Source organism: Ictalurus punctatus, chromosome 22 (assembly GCF_001660625.3).
Source record: "Ictalurus punctatus breed USDA103 chromosome 22, Coco_2.0, whole genome shotgun sequence".
Classification (NCBI taxonomy): Eukaryota; Metazoa; Chordata; class Actinopteri; order Siluriformes; family Ictaluridae; genus Ictalurus; species Ictalurus punctatus.
Genome location: NC_030437.2, coordinates 10,557,699 through 10,580,522, shown reverse-complemented (window position 1 = coordinate 10,580,522; position 22,824 = coordinate 10,557,699). Strand labels below are relative to the sequence as shown.

Here is a 22,824-nt window from a genome sequence, read left to right as displayed (position 1 = left end):
ATTTATACAAATAGTTTATTATATTCCAGACATTCAATCTATACAAGTCTTTGGATTCTATAGTAAAGAAAAAAAACCTTCATTAGTAGGCATAATGTTTTTTTTTTTTTTATATATATTATTATTATTATTATTATTGTTATTATTATGTTGGGGAATAATGTGATATTACATTTCAAGAGAGCTCACAATTTCATTCTAAATTAACACATACACTTATTCAATTTCTAGATTTTCTAGCTTGATCAATCAAGATTTTTCATACTAGAGCAGTTTATTTAGTTTTGAATCAAATGGTCTTTTGTGAATATTAGAGATTTCTGTCACTCAGTTTCATTTGTATGTAGTGCATTAATGTAAAGGAAGGATAAAAGCCCTTAGGGATGCTGTAGCTCTCTTCTTATAAAGCTCCAGACTGGCTGCGCGTAATATTTACTGTGTTAACCGAATGTTCTGGCTCAATATGCTAATTCCGCTGACCACCGAGCAATGATAAAATAGACCATACTGTTTTCATTTCTAGCTGCAGGCTGCTAGTGCATATGCACAAACATGCAAACTCACTTGAAAAGAAGAAACGGGGGGGAACCTCCATAAAAGCACAGACAAACAAACGTTATGAGTCCACCTGCCAAGGACTACTCACCACAGACAAAGATGTTAGTCTGTTTTCTCATTTCATATTTTATTCTAAACTCACCTTATGCTGGATTTTATTGCTGGATTTTATTTTAGACAGCTCCATTTCGCCTCACTCGCTTCCGCCGGACAGTTATGGTCATATTTCCCGGCTCCTGCAGAATAACAGAAAATAAGATTCATAAATATTTAGCATTTTAAAGCTACAGGCTAACATTTCAGCTTTGCGATGATGCTTATAGTTTTCGCAAATGATGAAGGGGAAAAATGAGAAAGGTGAAAGGTTTCAGTCTGAATCGGATTCAGGTCCAGGTTTGAAGGTCTGGAACTGAAATAATGATTTAAATTTTGAACGTGCAATCAGGTACAATCTTGTAATTAACACTATTAAATGTCTCTTTTGTCACTTGCTTTTCCAGAGAACTACTGCTGTGGAACCAACAACCGAAACCCAAACACAAAGATATATACACTCTATGCAGTCCTAACCTCTTAAATACACTTTCCTTCATATTTTCTTTGGTGTGTAATCTCATAGATAAAGTTAATCCAAACCATAGAGTGACTTATGTATGATGGTGTTTGATTTGTCATTTGAGTTAACCACGTCTCAAAATGCTCGTCACCTAGATAGAAACTTATAATACTAAGACTATGATATTGCAATGTAACAAAACAGCGATATAAATCAAAGTTCTTCTAGCGCTGTTATAAAGTCAGTGGATATTCAGGTAGATGCACTGATGTGTGAAATTTCTGGAAAATAAAAGTATCAAAGAAAGAGCCACAATATTAATAAGCTACTTGTGTAATAATAATAATAATAATAATAATAATAGATTATTTAAGACTAATTATGAAGATTTGGATAGTGAGTACTTAAAGTGACAGATAGAACTAGGTTTGCACAATATAGAGGTGCCAACATTTATGGTTTAGGTTTACCATTAATCATTTTTCATGCCACACTACGGCAATACAGGAGACATCTGAAAAGTACACGATTTTACTTTTTCATCTAAAGCAATGTTCAGATTGAACACATTTCAGTCTGACTTTCATATGTTTCAGTAAGCGCTTACTTTTAACTTTGAATTTGACTTTATCCAGCTGAACTTTGACCTGTGAATTCATGAAACTTGATCTTGTCAGCCAAAAGAAATCAAGTGAGCAGGACTGTGCTTACTTCAATTATTTACAAAATCATACGCTAGGATTTTTTTTTTGTCATAAAATAATTTTCTCCCTTTCTGCCTATAACAGTTTGCAGTAGCTGCATATATCATAGATTTATTTATTATGCTAACGAGATCTCTCCGAGAACTATTTGAATTTATTTATTTAAGATATTTTCATCTCTCTCCACCCCTGTGCCATCACCTGGAGAACACGGATAAATTTGCGCTCTCTGCGGATTGCTGTGACGACAGGCTTTGGTCAAAATATTGAAAACACATCACAAGTTCATCAGTGTGTTTTAGTGAATAAATTAATATAATCGAACATGCCAATTCGTAATAATCCATACGTGAGAAGACTTATGAAATACATTTTACCTTGTATAAAATACAGATGTTACTGTTATGGTTAGGAGTGTCTTCATACTCGTACCTTTCCTTATGTACGAAATCGAACAGAATTGAACTAGCTCGCCAGAGTTCAGTGGAAGTTGTGTAAAAATTCCGTTAGAGAAGGTTAGCTTTAATACATTGCAAGTCAAATCAAAGTCGTATTGTGTAGAAATGTAATTATGATATCCTATCTTGCTCCATATTTTTGCAGCTCTGTTTACATCAGTGCAATTTAAGCTCGAATTTCTTTGTATTGACCGTACTGTGTTTCAAAGATTTTGCTTGGCGGGGAACCCTTACAGCAGTATTTTATTCTGTAACAAGCTCAAAAACAGTGCAGGCCTTGTCCAAGTGATGGTGTCTTTCTCATGTCAAAGATGTCAAAGGAGGAATGACAGCTGTCACGTCTTATTAAGCTACTGTGCTAGGCTATGTGCCGGTTCTCTGGTCAATATATAGAGCAGCATACATCCTCGGACAAAGTTGTTTGTACACATAAAAAAACCCATGAAGAATGTATGGTTTGTAGAGATTTATTCAAAAGAAAATATCACAGTTGAAGAGATTATATGTTTTAGTTACTTGTTAATGACTGATTAATAGCAACTTAATAAGGCTCCAGACAACTGAGCGCAGGGATCATTAAAGCATTGAAGCGCAAAGTATTCATTTGTTGCATTAGAATCATTTCTCTCACTCACCGCACACTGATGAAATAGCATGTATTCTAAAGTAATAAGAAGAAATAATAAGTCCACATGGTCAGGTTGATGTGAAAAAAACAATTCGCTTTATTGAAAATGGTTCATTGGTACAAAAACAACAGTGTGTGAGATTTTATTTTGCCAAAACACATAATAAATGAGATGAGTGGGCTAGTTCATTTTTCAAGTCTCTATCTTTTTTCCAAAGTAAATGGATAATTGTTTACCGCTGAATAAATTGCTCTTTTTTCCCCTCATTAACGTCAAACACAGGCAGCTTCCTACTATTTTCCTAGAAGCAGTCCTCAAATTACTCACAACCACTGTGATGCACTTCCTCCCTCATGACATATTTCCTGTCTGCGCTTATAATTAGATGACGCCGAGCCACAGCCATGAAAGCCATGACAGTTACTTCCAGACTGATCAGGAAGAGGATAAGGAAGTGGTAGGAAGTAGCAAAGTAGGTCCGTGTGTTTGTCTAGCCTGCAGGATGTGTTTTTCGGCCAAAAGCAAAAGCAGGGTTTTTTTTTCTTTTTTTTTCCACACACGGCGTTGGCAGGCTGTGAGTTCACCCATCCCCCTCTACAGTTCCACAGCCTGGGTGTCTAGAGTTATTGCATTTCTCTGCCAGCACCCCACACTGACAATCAGCAGCTACTGGGCTGTATGAGGGGCGACTGGTCTAGCATGGAACCAGGTATGATTCCCCCACTGACAGCCTGCATCTTGTCTGCTGGGTGAAAAATGAGGGTTCATCCCAGCAAACAAAGCACAGGAAAAACCATGCAGTACATGCGTCATGGCCAAATTCAAGCAAACAATATATATATATATATATATATATATATATATATATATATATATATATATATATAGTTTTTTTTATTTTATAGAGGCAACTAAATGCAGGGTTGAGCAGCCACAAATCCATACAAGAGGAAATGTTTTGTAGTGTGACAATAAAAGAAATGTTGCATAGATCATTGATTTTACAATCATATAAGTAACGACTTTATAAAAATATTTACCACAAAATCTATCAAGCTCCAATGTACATGCTGTTCCGATGGTGTGGAAATAATGTTGCGTTGCAGTCTGAGTGTCTGCCCGGCTCCCCTTTGGCTGCCCTACGTGCCCCGCTGTCTTATTTCAGTGTACAAGAGACTCCCTCATCTCCGTTTATTAGCTGCTGACAGGCCTGGCCTAACACATGCAGGAATTTAATTACACTCATCTCATCTCAGCAGTCTAGGGGGTTCCACACATAAGGTGCGTGTGAGTGAGTGAGTGAGTGAGTGAGTGACGGGTAGGGAGGGAGACAGGGTGGGAGTTTCGCAGAACACCCCAGGAGCACATTTTCACACTAATCAACACGATCCAGACTTCCTGGAGGTGAGACTACGAGATGTAGGCGGACGGATATTTACATGCATGCACAAACTGGAGAACGGAAAATAATGGCGCGTACAGAGGTGTCGCCAACATAGACGATTTTCTTGGTTGATACTGTATATACACCAAAAAAAAAAAAAGATTGATGGTAGCCAGTGCTATGCATGACATCATTACTAATCAGCATATGATCAAAAGTACAGGTTTGTTCAAAAGGCAAACTACACTGTATCAAAGCTGTGTGGTCAATGTAGCTATGCCTCACTTCCACTTTCCCCATGTAAGACCTTGTTCTTCTCTAGCATTCCCTTCGATGGCAAATTCACAGACCTCCAAAGAAGCACATTACCATGTGATTGCAGGTATGAGTGCTGCTAGTAAAACCACATGGCATACATTCTAGAAAGAGAAGTAGAAAATGAACCCAATACTTTGTCTGCACTTCCAGGCTTCTATTCACCCCTGGCAATTACCTGACCAAGCTACAATAGGGTCCGACCCTGGTCTTTACATCACTGTGCATAGAAGATATGCGTCTACCTTTTTTTTGTCACGAAACTCAGCATGGAAATGCTCTCAGTGCGTTCGTAGCTCTTTTGTTGGATGCCTGCATATATGCCATCAATTCAATACAAGCTCTTGTGTGCATGTGTGTGTGTGTGTGTGTGTGTACGAGTTGGGTGTGGGCGCACGGAGCCAAGCATTAGGACTCATTTCCCGCACACTTGCCTCGACAGTGCCATGAGGGCTTACAGAGATGAAAGCGAAATGCAAATGGCGCTGCGGCGCTGCCCTGTTTTAAGCAGCCACCTTTGAAATAATTAAGACACTGGAGTGAATTTGGCCTGCCGGAACAGCGAGCAGAAATTTGGTGAGGAAGAACTGCGATGACACTATGACTCAAATGTGGCTGAGATACCTAGACCGTTAAGACAATTTCAGCCTCGTCCAATCAGTGTTAAAATGAGCTGAGCGTTATCTGACAGCAATTGGCATCTATCCGAGATATTGGCATCCCTTCATTTTTATCCAAAGTTAGATTAGAGGGTGTGCGGATTTAAATATCAGTATAATGGTTTACCAAGGTTTTCGCCACAGGCCACGTAGCAAATATATATTCATTTGGAATTTCAGGCGATCATGAGGTGCTCTAGATGAATACAGTCTGTGATAACATGCACTGGGTTCCACCCTGCATTTGTGCAAAGGGCGCGTGTTGTGCATGGATAAGACGTGCCGCTGCTTGCCATGAGCCATTCGCATATAAAACTGATAGTGACGGGGGAGGGTGAGTCGATGCATGTAAATGAGTCGCTCAGCATGCATGGCTTCAGTGATACTGGATAATTTCGTAATTGATGTGAGCACGTTAGCGAGGAGGATGCGCGAGCCCTGTGCCAGCGGACATTTTAGGTCCCTACCCTCTTCCGCGTGCTCGTCACTGCTAAGCCCTTTAAGATGGTGGCACCTTGAAAGAAGGAAGCACTGTTGCACAGAAGCAGCTTCAGACCCTGCACTACTACTTTGTGGGCAGATCGAAGGGTGTGATCTGCCTACCCAACCTCTGCCATCAATTTTTAATCCCCCCTCCTTCTAATAAGGATATTAAGGCAGGCAGCTCCAGGGACCGGCGCATATATGTATGAGGTGGTGCTCATCAAATTTGCATAAAGTCGAGATTCTAATGTAAGCGCGGTTCACCGCATGACGTAGCCAGCGCCTGTGACAGGTGCGGCATTTCAATTATTTAATTGGAGGGCGCGGACATTTAGAAACAACAGCGACCACTTACAAACAGCATAAAGCCAATTTATCGCACATTTGATGGCAGTCCCAGGGTTTAAAGATCTTCTCTTGTTAATTCTGTCGTATCTAAATTTAGCCCAGATAATTAGGGCTTCTGGGAACTGTGAAATAGTATTTGTGTCACCCACATAATTTACTTTCTACTAGAGGACATTTCTAACAAATTCTTCCCCATTTATAAGAAAAATCATTTTTAATCATTTGAACTCCTTGTATTTTTTTTTTTTTTTAACAAAGAACTAGATTATATTATCTTCTAAGAACAACTCTATAGTATGTTGTCCTGGCGGTTATTTGTAATTAATATAAGTGAATAATTCACCAGCGTGAAATGTATTATTTAGGCTTTGGCATCTGACAGGATCGAGGTGTTTTTCAGTGCAATTATAAGAATTTATTTATAGCACGAGGGCCATTTGCATAATCTAAATTCAGCAGAGCATTGCAGAATTCAAAAGGACACGCAGACAGTCAGTTCCAGTTGAACACTATAAAACCATCACTAATAGATGCACGCAGCCTTGCTCCTGTACTGAGTCGGGTTTTTTGTATTACAGAGGAATTCTGAATTGTTTATGATTATACAGCAGAAAAAAATATATTAATAATTAGCTCAGGGCAGCTTGGTTAGTGTAAGGCATAACGGATCTTTAGAACGGTACAGTGTAGCACTTAAAATGAGCTAAATCATTCATCGGGGCTTTTACAAGCTTTACTCACCTGCTCAGTGTTAGAGCTGAGTTAAACCTCTTACCAAAGAGTTGCCTTTATCTCTCTCTCTCTCTCTTATTTTTTTTTTTTTTAGATCATTTCCGTGGTACTTCCAAGGAATGTAATTAATACGAACACTAAAAAGAACGCTGACAAAAGCTCAGCTACCAGATATCTGAGGAAGCAGATTAGGTTATTGCACAACTGGGCTGCACTGCCAAGACATGGATGTTATTACTGCTTGTTCTTTATACAATAAAAATGAATATAGGACTAAAATCTCTGTTTTCAGCTCCTATATAGAATCTCAGAAACCCATATACATTTGGATGAGACTAATTTCGCAACATGCTGGGATGTGACAGGGCAGCACATCATATTTGGAGCATTAAAGTGTAATGAATAGAGATTTGACCTCAGGGAAATGGAGTAGCAGGGAGTTGAAAGGTCTTGTTATATGCATATGCACATATACCTACAGCTTTAATTTTGCACATGCTCATTTACAGCAAATGCCTCAGATACGTATGCAAATGCATACACATGTACAGGCATACGCACACACTCACACTCTTTCGCATGCACCCTTTGAGCTCACCTCCGGTTGCCAGAGCGACACCAACCAACGTGAAAAGCAAGGTACATGTGACAAGGACCAGCGCATAAAGGGGCGGAACTACGCACAGCTCCTGGCAGAATTCTGCTCATTTAAATCCTCCACTTACAGCTATAAACAATCACCCAGTCAATCTGTCTTCAGTCTCTACCTATATTGAGCTGCTATAGACTAATAATAAAAATGTATTAATGTATGAGACCATCGGCTATAATTACTATATTTGATAATATATGTATGTGTGTTTGTGTGTGTGTATATATATATATATATAAGGACATTATGTTCAAGGAAAGACACCTGAAAGGCCATTACCTTTCATGCCTATATGCAGTGCCCACCACTAAATTTGGCACCCTTGGTAAATATGAGCAAAGAAGGCTGTGAAAAATTGTCTTAATTGTTGAACCTTTTCATCTTTTGTTTAAAAATGAACAAAAAATACTCTGCTCTCATGGATATCAAACAATTGCAACACAAAACACAGGTTTATCCAAAAAAAAAAAAATCTTTATTAAATATAGGTGTGCAACAATTATTGGCACCCCATGAATTCATATGAGAAAAATATATTTGAAGTATATTCCCATTGATATTTTACATTTTCTTTCATACCTGGGTGATTAGAAACAGGAAATTGTTCAACTATGACTTCCTGTTTCACAGGGTTATAAATATCAGGTAACACATAGGCCAAGGTTCCTTAGTCATTCATAACAATGGGTAAGACCAAGGAACATATCTGTGATGTGCAGCGAAAGGTTGTTGAGCTTAACAAAATGGGAAGTGGCCATAAGAAAATAGCACAAGCATTGAAAATGCCCATTTGCACCATCAGGGCAATAATTAAGAAGTTCCAGTCAACTGGAAATGTTATGAATGAACCTGGAACTGGATGTGTGTCTGTATTTTCTTAACGCTCTGTGAAGAGGATGGTTCGAGTGGCCAAAAAATCTCCAAGGATCACAGCTGGAGAATTGCAGTAGTTAGTTGTGTGTTGGGGTCAGAAAGTCTCCAAAACTACAATCTGAAGTCACCTACATCACCACAAGTTGTTTGGAAAGGTTTCAAGGAAAAAGCCTCTACTCTCATCCAAAAACAAACTCAAGGGTCTTCAGTTTGCCAGACTCTAATGCAACTTCAAATGGGATCAGGTTCTGTGGTCAGATGAAACCAAAATAGAGCTTTTTGGCAATAAACCCTAGAGGTGGTTTTGGCACACACTGAGAGGTAGCCATATGGAAAAGTACCTCATGGCCACTGTTAAATATGGCATTGGCTCTTTAATGTTTTGGGGCTGTTTTTCTGCCAGAGGACCTGGACAATTTGTTAGGATACATGGCATCATGGACTCTACCAATATCAACAGATATTAAATGAAAACTAGAATGACTCTGCCAGAAATCTTAAAATGGGCCGTGGGTTGATCTTCCAGCAGGACAATGATCCAAAACATACATCAAAATCAACACAATAATCGTTTACTAACCACAAACTCAAGGTCCTGCCATGGCCATCCCAGTCCTCTCACTTGAAACCCACAGAAAACCTGTGTGGTGAACTGAAGAGGAGACTCCACCAGTCCACTCAAAATGTGAAGGAGAATCTGGAGAGAGTCTGTATGGAGGAACGGTCTCAGATCCCTTGCCATGTATTCTCCAACCTCATCAGGCATTAAAGGGGAAGACTCAGAGCTGTTATCTTGGCAAAGGGACATAGCACAAAGTATTGACTAAAAGGGTTTCAATAATTGTTGCACAATGTTGCACAATGTTGCACAGATTATTTTTATAAGTTGTGTTTGCAATTGTTTGATATCCATGAAAGCAGAGTATTTTTGTGATTTTTTTTTTTGCAAAAGATCAAAAGATTAAACAATAAAGACAAATTTTCACAGCCTTCTTTATATATATATATATATATATATATATATATATATATATATATATATATATATATATATATATATATATATATATATATATATATATATATATATATATATATATATATATATATAATTATTACCATATTGCCTTCTCTTGTTATCTTAATGTTATTAAGAAATATTATAACAAGTCATCTCTAACATAAAGCATCTTGACACAATCAAATATCCATACAGTACATGCACTACATAAACTGTATATTAGTGTATATAAAGTTGTAGGTGAAATAATGGATTTAACATCCAATATCATATAAATATAAAGTTCAGATTTGCCATTACAGCATATTGGCATCAAGAAGGTCCATGGTAAAGACATTTTAAAAAAATATAAATGGATGTGAATCGGAGATGTCCTACTATCAAGGGCAGCAGAAACAGCCAGACAGGAGGCCTTGGCATTTGAGGGAAGTGGAGTAGTCCAAAATATGAAGATTGCTCACCCAATGAATACTTATAAGCTGCCTTGGTCGCCATGGTTATACTATTCAGCCAATCAAAAAGGCAGGATTTTTTCCCCCTGTTCACTGTAAATGTGCCCAAGACACACACACACACATACACACACACACAATCAAGAAAATCTTTCATACTGGGTAGCCTAGCGCATGAACATTCATTACACTTGCAGTTATGCGCTGAAGTGATCTCTGTAAACCTCATACATAACATGGTCATACGTACACATCAAATGTCCAGCAGAGAAGGAATGGACAGTAATCTCGTTTAATTTTGATCTCCTTTCTCCTTTGTGAAATATTATATGTCAGCTATGGAACAGAAGGGCATAAACCTTAAGAGAAATCCCAGCATGCATTTTTCTAAGGAGCATATCACTGCAGCAGCTATTCTATACAGAGCATATACTGGCTGGCTGGAATACTGATATCCTTGAAAAATGTGACCCATTTCTATCACTCAGAATATGTGGCACTGTCATAATGAAAGACTCCTTCAAAATATAATTTGAAGAGATTCCAGTCCACTCACCACCTTTCTGCGGTACATCCCTACATTAAATCGCAGCGGTCACATTTAGAGCAGATTCGAATGACTTTCCAACCTCTGTGCCAGAAAGACTCGTTTAGAATAGGTGAAATAAAGGGCCAAACAGCAAAGGCTCGAGGAAAAAAATATTTTAAAGAATCATCTAAATTGATTAGCGCAAACAAAAATTAATGTGTAAACAAGAAGGCTTGACTTGTATGTAAATTTTTTATCCACCGTTAACCTGATTAGACTGATGAGTAAAATGGCATGGGCTATGGGGGGAAAAATTACCGAGCTGTTACACTCTGATTTCTCTGCAGTAATGTGAGAAACTGGCCACATGAACAGCATGAATCTCCACAATTAAAAGTGCAAATAGTGAGTTATTTTGTTTAGTCTAGCCTATTTATCTTGCTTCGTGTGCTTAGCACGACATTGATATGTCATGTCTTGGCAACAAGGACTCATTCAAAGGGCAAGGCAGCCGTTACACTCTGCACTGAGTCTCAGTCAGACCCTGCACCTGAACAGTTCACGCTCTCAGGGTTTTTTTTTCTCTGGTAGTCCCACACACACACACACACACACACACACACACACACACACACACACACACACACAGGGATTGAGCTGATGATTTTTTTTTTTTAATGAAACCTAATTAGTAACACAAATAACAACACTAATAATAATAATAATAATAATAATAATAATAATAATAATAATAATAATAATAATAAGGAGAAGAAGAAGAAATATATTATTATTATTATTATTATTATTATAAATTTAATACAGGTCAATGAGTTTGTAAAATCTAATTTTGCCAGTTACATGAGGGTAATATTAATTTTTTTTAATACCCTTAGGTCTATTTATTTAGCTTAGACGTGTCACTTGATAATTTAACCTGTTCTCACGGTTTGTCTCCGTGACCCAGACTGCATTTAAGCACCATGTCTGATGATAATGTAAGCAATATGGGCGTCAGACCGACTGAAAGAAAATCTGCCAGTTCTCAAGTTCAGATACAATGCGAGCACAAAGCATGTGATGTCATCTTTTCAGCGCGCCTGTGGCCCCTTTATTCTGTAGGCTTGCGTTGAGGCTTTACTCGAAAGTGAACAATAAAAATAGTTTTATAAAAGGAGACAGAAGTTTCTCTTCAGCATGCTGATACAGAGGCCAGCACTGTGGCGTGTAGAAGCCCAGCGCGCGCTCTGAGCCGTTAGTGCTGCAGCTCCTGTCTGGTCGGGGGCCCGCGTGCGCGCGCTGCATGGGGACCGCCACTTTCTAAAGTGATGCAGATGAGTCGGGTGCACTTGACGTCTTTTCATGACCCTTGATGCCCCCCTCCTCCCTTTCCTCTCCCCCTCCTCCCTTTTCTTCGTCCTCCCCCCCTTCTAAAGCCCACCAAACCCCGCCGGCTCTGTGTGTCATATTCGTTTCGGCCTGTGGCACCGCCGCTTGCCCCCGAGCGTGGGAATGGGAGCGTCCGCTCGTTCACATCTCCTGTGCTCCGTTTTAACGGAATCAATTAAGGAGGAGCGACCCCCCCCCCCCCCCCCCCCCAACTCCTAACGCTATCCCATGCGCCCACCCCTTTTCATTTTTTTTTTTTTTTTGTCAGCTCTCTATATGTCCTAATTATTTCTGTTTGGGATGCCAGCGCCGTTTCCTGGCCAAGGGCGACAGAACAAAAATAAAAAATAAAAATAAACCGTGCAAAGCAAGGCGTGCACGTGACTTCTGCAATAAAAAAGTCTTTTTTTTCAGAAGTATTGTCACATATAGGCTAGAAGTTCGTGCAATCTTTGTAAGAAGGAATTCTTCATCCCTGGATCAACTACATTAAATAAAGCAAAAAAACCCAAACAAACAAACAAAACAAACAAACAAACAAAAAACAGTGTGTCTGTGGGAGAGAGAGAGAGAGAGAGAGAGAGAGAGAGAGAGAGAGAGAGAGAGAGAGAGATTTAAAAATATCCTCAACTCCATAGAAGATCCCCACCACCCTCAGTCATTTCGCAGTGTAAAACTTTTGAATGTTTGCATCACATCACATCACATCACATGAATCACACACTTTCTGAAAGCCATCAAGTCTTGCAGCATGCACAGAGGTCGATGAGCATGGAGGCAGTTTTTACTTTCGGTTATCTAGCTTTATGACGGCCAACACACTCATACAGCTAGATAACCAAAGATAACAACTCGCTTCCAGTTCAATCCCGTGACAGTAATCCGTTCCAGAAGCCTCGTGGTCTTCGATGGTGCACATCCACATAGTGAAGTTGTCAAAGCAACTCCTTAATTATCAAAGTCGTCCCGTGTTGTCCACAACTAGCCTATGATCGCAAAGTGGAGCTAAAAATAACGCTTTCCTCAGAAGTTTAAAAAAAAAAAAAAAAAAAAAAAAAAAAAAAGCACGTTATAGCCTGGAATATGCTGTAATCCCCCGGACTCGTGACATAAACCAATATTAGAGTTGGAGAGAGAGAGAGAGAGAGAGAGAGAGAGAGAGAGCGGTGAGGAAGGTGCAGCCATCCTTGCACAGGCCCTCATTTGCATTGCAATTTTTTTTTTTTTTTTTTTTTTTTTTACAAAAGCCTCCTCTGGTCCTATTAGACTGCGCAGGCGGTGATCGGTATCCCGCGGAACCGGCGGCCACTTTACAAAAGGAGAAATCCGATTCCGGAGGAAGAGTGAACATATGAATAACACCGCGTCGGTGGCGCCACAACATATAGAGCTCGTGCTTCTTTTCCATTTTTTCGTTGCATCATTTTGACGATGGGTTACGGGTTCCGTGTGCGGAAAAGCATTTATCGCAAAGGGGGAGAAAAAAAGGTGCCGTAATAAAGCGAGTGGAGGAGAAATTCCGCTGTCCGTCTCGCCGCTGCCACCAACGGTCTGAGGAAAGGCAATAGGGCCATCTCAGGGACTAAAGGGGGGGAACTTAAGGGGAGGGGACGGCCATCCACTAAAAAAATCTGGACCAACCACACAAGGTCAAAGGTCTCGGACCAGCGGGAGTGTTAAGGTAATGATGATGTCATTAGAAACGCGGAGTTTGCTATTTGTGTGCGTCGTCGGCACGCGCTATGTATTTGAGCCTCGCTGTGGAAGAGATGTGACATCGCAGTGTGGGGGGGAGACACAGCGACCGAAAAACGACGCCTCTCTCCCTGAAGATGGAGATTTTTGAGCACATAGCTAAAGAAAATGGAGGTATGCAGTAAAGCCTGGCTTCTGCATCTGCCAGTGTTATACAGTGTCAGCCTGGCCTGACTGTGTGTCGCCTTTTATATGTGAGACTGTGAGATGCCTTTATATTCTGCTACTGTAAGGCACTCTGTAACCTTTTACTCTGACCATCTCCATTTTCAGATAGATTCCCAAAGCAGCGACTGCCATTTTCCATGTGTGACAAGCTATTTGGATTCTAACAATACAAATAATCCTCTTCAAAGCATGTTTCATTCTGTTATCACAGCTTAGGTGACAGATTTTCATTCTATGTGATGGCAAACAGATAAAAAAAAACAAAACAACAAAAAAAACAGAAACATATTTGCTTTGCAGGATGCAAGGGATAATGAATAGACTACTATATATATATATATATATATATATATATATATATATATATATATATATATATATATATACATACATTCCCCACTGTAATTGTGTGTGAGAATTGAGGAGGGTGTGGAATACTTTTTGTGTGTGTGTGTGTGGGTATGTTTGATAAAAATGGAACATTCATTGTAGGAACTTAAAAAGCTAGTCACAATCGTAGGTGCAGGAATACACAAGGGAGTGGAAAAACACCACAAATCTAGCAATAGGTTAAAATGATTGAGTGTGTGTGCATGGTGGTGTTGGTGTGTGTGAGTGTGTGTGTGTGTGTGTGGGGGGGGGGGGGGGGGGGGTAATAGGTGGGTGGTGCTCAAGAGGGAGCCACCTAGTCAGCATGGGAAAACAATAAAGTTTTCTTCATCACTTGTCTAATGCATATGTTCCATTCTTTTTTTCCCCCTGTCCCAGTATACCTACAATACTGATTGTTGATTTGAACCAATATAACTACAGTCGAGGACCTTTTTAGACTGTTTGTGAAATTACACTCTATTCTCTGTTGTGCATCTCTGAATTAATTACAGTGCCCAAATAGCACAATAAATGAAACAAGCTACATAACTCTTATTGATTTGTCACTCTCGACTGATCCGACATCAGATCCTTTCCTTGATGCATGACTGAAGTAGCTGAATAAATGACTTTAAAATTGTGGCTTCTGTCATAATGATTCTGAACCATTAATATAGGCCTTGCACCTGAAACACTCAGTTGATTGAGTCTCCTTCTACTGAAAACCATTGATATTTCATAAGAAAACTATGAGCTTGCCTCACTTGCCTTGGTTTTTATCACACATCTGATATCTGACTTCTGAGACAAACACAAGACATATTGGAACACAACTCATGCCTAATTACAAATTATATATTTTTTTAATAAACAAACATATTTGAGATCATGTGATTTTAGTCAATAATGGTTGTATGGATTTTAGATAAGGCACTGTGCATGAGCAGCAAAAAGATATCAGGGTGTCTGACCCTCCTGAGAACGCAACACCCGAATGCAGCAAGGTAAGATCAGAAGTACTGTGTGCAACATCATATAACCGGTCAATGACTATTTAACTTGGTATGACCACCATGGTTGGGTTAGATAATACTGGATACATCATAGTAGTATAACCTAAAAGCAAGTTGTCAGTAATAACTAAGAACTAAAATTGTGCCTTGGACAACCAATTCTAACCCAGCTTTTGGAAAAAGTAATGATTCACCATTGTCAAGCAGAGAACTTCGGCTATGACCATGGACATGTCCTTTTACAGATAAAACACACATTCATGCTACTCTTGCGGTAACACGCCAAAGTTCATCTTCACTGACGAGACATCTGCAGTAAAAGTGCGCTTGAGAAACTTCACAAGGAAATTAGTGCTCACGTCGGTCTATAGGGAAGAAGAGTACTCACTTTCTGTCCAAGCGTCTTTCCAAACATTCAGTATCCGTTGCCGGTGCGCAAAACGCCGTCTCACTAACGAGTCCATCCTGTGCGCGTGTGGTTCAAAATTGCCGCTAACACTTAGCTCATTACGCGTGCTTCCCTGCTCCGGTAAGTCCACGCGCGCTAGAGACAGCGCGAGAGTGTGTGAGAGACTGAGAGACAGCGCGAGATGGGGGGGGTGTACGGGGGGGGGGTCAGAGAGGAGGGGTCGAGAAGTTTCCCATAACCTATTTGTCTACGGCACCAAATGGGAAAAAGTGCAGTGTTGAGCGGAGAAGGGTTGGCATGGAATGATTTAAAAAATATATATTTTTATTTTTTTTAGTGTTAGGGTGGGGGTAGATGGGGGGTGTTGGGAGGGGGTCAGCAGAAGAGGGGGGCACCTCTCCTTCTCTGTGATAGAAAGAAAGGACGTGCTCGGAAATTCAAACAAGTTGGCCAGGTCTTTTGTTGGATTTGAACTGAGGAGCCATTGTTCCCCTTATTGGCGTGGACTGTAGCCCCCCAGTTTCCCAGAGCAGGTTACGCACTGACTGCGCTAATGAATTTGCCTCGAGCTTTTTTTTCTGCCCCACACGAGCGGACTGACGGAACGCGCTCGCCGTCTTTATACACAGCGAGGACATTATTAGAGCAGGAGAAAAAAAAAACACATACTGTCAAGAGAAAGCATCGCTTTAAAAAAAAAAAAAAAAAAAAGAGCAAGAAGTCTAAGTTTAGTCATAAGACACCAAGCACATACTATGTTCATTCATTTATTCATTAAAAAAGAAAGCACGCGAGAGGCCTTGGCACTAATAAGTGAACATTCCTTTCAATAAAAGTGCGGACTGTGTAATGCATAACCTTTTAATAAGCCTATTATTAGACCATCCCACATTATTATTATTATTATTATTATTATTATTATTATTATTATTATTATTTATGTTACCTGTATTTTTTCTCATCACATACGCAAGCGTATTGAATGTCAAGTTCAAGTTCAACTCTTTTTTATTTTAATTTTTTTTTTAAATAAGCTATTTTTGTATTAGAAAATTAGTAATGACGTTACAACGCGTAATTCTGTCCCTCTTTCTAATTCTCCATGATTGCAAGCGGATTCGCGTTTAGATTTAACAACGAGGTCACGTCCAGTGACGTAGACAAGCCGCTCTGCTACGCGCAGCCATATTTAAATACATCAAGGAAATTAGCGCATCAAATATGCAAATCCCCTTACGTCGCCTTTCTATCAGCGCTCGGAGTAAATTTTACCCTCGTCGGATCCGAAGAGGCTCGTTTTCCATTTGAAGAGAATAGGCGCGTATTGTGTGTGTTTTTTGGTGTGTGCGTGTGTGTGTATGTATGTGTGTTTGTTTATTGTTTTGAATATGGCGAGCATCTGCATGGTGAGGATCCGGAGCGCGCGCTGAAGGAGCGAAGACTGGCGCCCGCGCGCACTGAGACACCGCTCGGTTCATCGCTGCAGACGCTTCCAACATGTGTGTTATTTTAAATATTGATGCATATGTAAAAGGTATATTTGCATCTCTTTTGCATTCACAGTGGCTGTGGCTGTGTTGTTTTCTTCATTTCCCTTTTTGTTTTAAAACAGCAGCATGTTAGGCGAGCGGTAGGTTCAGAATGCTCTTTTTTTCTTCTTCTTCTTTGTTTTGCTTTATATTCTATGCATTAGAAATGCGATTTCATAAAGTCTCGGATTCGCCAACATCTATTATAAAAATTCATTAGAGTTACACTATTCAAACCCATGCACTACATGCACAAATACGTGTACTAACAAAGACGGCCGAACAAAAGAACAACACGCGTTTAGTAACAATTTGCATCATTTTGCATGATCACGTAACACCATATGAGTTATACTCTATATATGAGGCCTATATAGCCTACGCAAGATTCATTGAAGTAACTGCTAGAAATGTATTATTATTATTATTATTATTATTATTATTATTATTATTATTATTTATCTATTTTAAAAAAAGCAATCGTATAAGGAGTCTGTGTGAAACATACTGTCTGCACATCCCGGCTGTATTAGACTGCTATAACTGCATAATTACACGTCATATGCAAATGCACTGACTACAGCGCATGTATTGACGACTCAAGTATTCATAGCTCCACCGCACAGGATGGATAATGATTCTGTTTCCTATCCTCTGATAGCAAGAAATCAGTAATCAGTCATCGGTTGCAGGCTCAACCCTTAACTAAGGCATTTAACTTCATATGAACAGACACATCATTTTGCGTCACACTTACCCTTAAAACCAACGCTTAGTGTCCGCCGCCCATTAATAATCTACCCTTTTGCACGCTGACACTCGAGGCAACACGCATCTCCGGAACTTTTTTTTTTGTGCGTGTCTAAGCGCTCTTCAGTTTATGCACCTTTGCTCCGAGCTGCTCAGCTGAGGTGGCACCCAATAGAAGTGGCCAGACGGGCACACGTAAAGATTTTCATCCCAGGCGGCTCGAGACACGTGCTGTCCTATATGCACGCGTGTTGCTAGGCTCATGCATATTTTCGGGACAAGCCCAGTTGCGTCTCCTTGTTTGTTACCGAGAGAAATTGAACTTTACTTGTAAGCTAGTTTATCCTCTGACCCCGTCCTCCATCTACACGCAGTGAGAGGGCCCGAAGTTGTGAAGCGCACGTGAGCGGCGGGGCTACGCCTGCGCGCGACCCCATTATCATGGTGATGCATATTTACAATGCAATTAGAATAGGAAGGCGCTTGTCCCACCTAAAAAAGCGGGGGGAAATGAGCTAAAACAAAACGAGGATGAGGGATATCTTTTCAGCGGTTTTCCCCCACAATATGCTACATAGACATACATACATGCATACACATTTAATTCTAACCAAATCCTTCAGTTTCATAACTCCATGTAGTTTACGTACTTAGACACCCGCATATAGGCCTACACACACACACACACACACACACACTGACTTGTCTTTCAGCCATAAAAGAATTTAAAAGTGACTGAACTATTATGAAAAACTTAACCAATTCGACCACTGCGAGCATCAGTCACTCAGATCATGTGGCTATTTCAGCCACATTTCATGTTATTTTTTTTAAATTAGTAGACTATGTTGATATGTTTGCTTGGGAATTCTTAATGCTCATGCTTCTCCTACCGTTAAAAGTCTTATTCACCATTTCCTTCGCTGCTTTCACTATTTTCTAGTAGCCTACAGGAAATCACAGTCATGAAATCACACAGCTACTGTTAAATAATGAAGCCATCTTGTCGCGCAAGGTCGTATTTCAATCGGGAAGTTTTTATGATGACTATTTTTTTTAAATTAATTATTATTTAATTCTAGGGTATCTTTTCTCGACTATATTTTCTTCTTAGTCGGAATAATTTATATGAATCTGAATGAAATATCATACAGGTATCCTTTGTAGTTCTGAAAAACAGAATAAAAAAAAAAACTTTTTAACCGTTTTAGTCGTTTTCAGAGAGCAATATAACATGTAATTCTGGTTTATTTTGGTCTTTTCTTGAGTCGTGCAAAAATAGTGCACTGTAATTTCGTTTAGAGATCACGTAGGACAGATACCCGGATTGGAAATCGATATGTGAACAGTAGAAATACAAGTCTATATTATTTTAACACTTTATTCAGGTTGCAAAATGCACGCGCTAAATATATGCATGCAGATACAGATAAGCCTTTTGTGTGTGTGTGTGTGTGTGTGTGTGTGTGTGTGTGTGTGTGTGCGTGTGTTCATGCTGTTATCATGTTTACGTTTTTTTTTGTTTGTTTGTTTTTTATTGTTGCCTATCACAAACGTTACTGGTGTCATATATTTTCGGTCTAATTATATGATAACATTTTTATTTGGCAAAATATTATTTCTTTGCAGGTGACCTTTTTAGATGCAGTATATTTTATTAAAATTGTATGTTACAGCTTATGAGATCTCTGTGCGTTGGTGTGCACAGCGGCTCTCTGGTCATCAGGTCAAATGTATGACGAGCAACAGTCATTTAAAAGTAAATATATCGTGCAGTTATGGCAGAACTGGCCAGCAACTAAAGCTGTCTTTTTTTTTATTTGAACACGTCATAGTTTTATTTCAAATTAAGGAAAATTAAATCTGGGTCAGTGGAAAGCAGTTCCGCGATGCTTGGCGACACCTAGTGGTTTGTTCATGTAAAAACATGCGGCGTGTTTTATCCATTTTTAAAGAGAAATTTAGTGTCTAGTGGGGAAATGGGGTAATATATCTCAAGATTATTATTATTATTATTATTATTATTATTATTATTATTATTGTTGTTGTTGTTGTTGTTGTTGTTGTTCCTGTTGTTGTTCATGTTGTTGTTTTTGGTGGTGGTGGTGGTGGTACTGTTAAGTACAAATATTTTGTAGGCTATTAGCGGGATTAAACATGCGCTAACAATTTTTTACTTCCGCCCTAGTACACACTTTTTACACGAGTTAATTGTTTTCTCCTACCGAACACACCTAATATTCCCATACAAACATGCACCTCGGCTTTTTTTGTTAACAGGAACATTTACTAATATTTATTAAGTGTGAAAATTGATCCCGTTTTTTTTTGTGTGTGTGTGTGTGTGTTTTTTTTTTTTTTTTTTTTTAAATCTCACACAAGGAATGAGAAAACAAGTAGGCAACAATTCTCGTTACTTAACCATCACGTCACATCGGGACATGGGAAGTGTGAAAAAAAATCAAATCGCCTTCTTTTTATAATTATTATTCGTTTTCTATAAGTAAGGGTGAGCTAAGTTTTAAATAATAGATATTTCTGCAAACCTATATTCCATTCAGTGTTTTACACAAGATGAAATTTTACAAGATGAAAGAGCACGTGTAAAATAACTGTTTAAACCGGGATGTGCAGTCTACAGAGCAGAGCAAATATCATAATACAACGTGGTAAATATTTACAATTACAAAACGTCACTGAGAAATAATAATAACAATAATAATTAAAAAAAAAAAAACAGCAAGAGTTTAGATTATGGACTGGGTGTAATTAGGCTCCTTGCATTGTACGCGAAAATACCTACACGTGCTCGCGCATTTAGGTCACGTGCCCATTTACTAATTCGTTCCTCCGAGCACTTAGGTTTTTTCCCTAGCGGGTTATAATGCAGGAAATCAGAACGACATCTTTTCTAAAGCGCTTGTAATGATCTCCATCAATATTCCTCCTCAACTCATCCAGAAGCAGCACACTGATTAACTGATTAACTGATTATAACTGATTAACTGATAATACCAGACTAATAAGAAATGACGACTGAAAACCCTGTGATTGAAATGTAACAGTACTGAATTGCATCAAACATCTGAAACACGTTCCTTCTTGTGCTGATATTATTATTATCCTAGTGCTTTATTTAAATAATATCAAATAAAAAATCAAGTTCGCTGCACATCATATAGATTGTCATTATCAGAAATTAAATTCACAAGTTTTATCAGATGCGTCAAAATGAAACGATAACTTCCACTAGATGTGTGTGTTACAGAGCCTATACACAACTGATTTACAGTGCAGTGTACACCCATTAGCTCTCTAACGGCTTAGCCTGTACTGGGTGTTTCATGAATATTCATTAGACTATAAGCGTTCACTTTGTTCTTCTTGTTTTCTTTTGTTTGTTTTTTGCCTGATGATAGTGAAATAATCTTCCTGCCATAGACTTCATTTAACACTTAGCCTGTACACAAACATGTTGTTAGTTCTGATCTGTGATAGACTAGAATTTCAATGTTTTATTGTTAAAGGTGTATTTTATACTCAGTTAAAAACGAGAGCAGAAAAGATTGATTTTGTACGTCATTTAGAGTGTTTTTTCTTTTCTTTTTTTTGCCTCATATGAAGAATTGTTCTTGTAAAAAAAAAATCGTTTTTGTCGCGATGCATTTCAGTGTTTTAGTGGAAGTTAATAAATTCATTAAGTGCTGCTCACTATCCATAATTTGTCTTTTTCAAGATCACTGTATGCGCCAGCTGCAATGTGCTAATGGCGTTTTTTCCCCCGTGAAATTATTGTTCCGTGCAAGAAAAATGAATAAAATTTCGAAAATGAATTACATGATCTTGGAATGATTCTTTATCCTTCAGACACATTTGATGCGATGTTTTACAAATGTTAATTAAACTCTATGTACTGATCATCGTGTGTGTGTGTGTGTGTGTGTGTGTGTGTGTGTGTGTGTGTGTTTCAGAATAATATCAGAGTAAAAACTTTGGACTTATTTAGTTACACTGAGAATAATCTGGGCATTTATGAACCAACAGTTATTTTCCGAAATGCTTCATAAAACAATTCTTCTTTTTCTGGTTTGGGTCATTTTGCCTCCATCAAACGGGGGCAGCTTGTTTTAGTAATTGCTCGAACAGTACACTTTAGGTAGGCTGTTTAAAACAAACAAAAACAAGCAAAAACAAACAAATAAATAAACTTTAATTCGGCTGTATGCACAAATAACCAACCCTGACTTCAATTCTAATTAAACCACTATTTACTTTTTGCATGTAGTCCCTTTCTATTCCACACACACACACACACACACACACACACACACACGCACACACACACAATAAATAAATAAATAAATAAATAAATAAATAAATAAATAAATGGTTCACTTGATAATTAAGGGTTATTGGATTCCTAATGTGGTTCTAACCCTTTCGGATAGGGAAACACTTTGCTCTAACGCTCTACAGAACCTTCATCGGTTTTTTTTTCAAAGGTTCTAATTGGTGAAAATGTACATTTTAAACTAGTAAACATTAATATGGTTTTATCTACCAGCATTCCGGAAACTTGCTATCAGTATTACCATTAAACAGGTTACTAAAGCTCATCAAATATTAAAATACAACTTTGGATCAACAGTGCCCTCTAGTGATGAATAATGTTACGAGTAGAGAAAAATTATGCAATGCTTCCACCTCGTGGTGATGTGGCGCGTTACACCCTCACCAGCAACCACTGTACAGGGTAAGCGAAGTAAATATGTAGCAGCACGCAAAAGTTTCATTTGAGGTTTAATAGATTAATCAAGGTTTCCCGTTTGCTTTTTCAGGGAAGGTTTCTTTACAGACATGCAACGCATTGTGGTTTAGAGAATGTTCTCCCAACATTCCTGTAACCTTCGATTTATTTGACCTTTATGCAAACTTGCACTAACTTGTTCAGAGATTTGGGCGACGATATAGGGTAAAGTTCTCCGAACCATCATTAGAGACACCTGTTAAGGTGAAATGCAAATGTCATGTTTATTTAAAAATTAAAAACAAAAAGACTTGAGGCTGCCAAGTTGAAAGGGCAAAC

The 22,824-nt window shown here is 38.7% G+C and overlaps 1 long non-coding RNA gene across 2 annotated transcripts in view; it reads right to left on the bottom strand.

Annotated features, from left to right (window-relative positions):
* The window catches only part of LOC108255391 (uncharacterized), a 45,018-nt gene extending 26,204 nt beyond the window's left edge, over positions 1 to 18,814 (bottom strand). Inside the window, exons 1-2 of one of the 2 annotated variants that reach the window (XR_008393264.1) lie at positions 17,746 to 18,814; positions 701 to 794 (exon numbers count right to left, since the gene is read on the bottom strand). This is a non-coding gene — a long non-coding RNA (uncharacterized LOC108255391). Of the gene's footprint in view, positions 1 to 700; positions 795 to 15,438; positions 15,589 to 17,745 lie in introns of those variants that run through there. The other variant, XR_001810081.3, reaches the window with a different exon arrangement.
* Between the last annotated feature and the right edge of the window lie 4,010 nt (positions 18,815 to 22,824).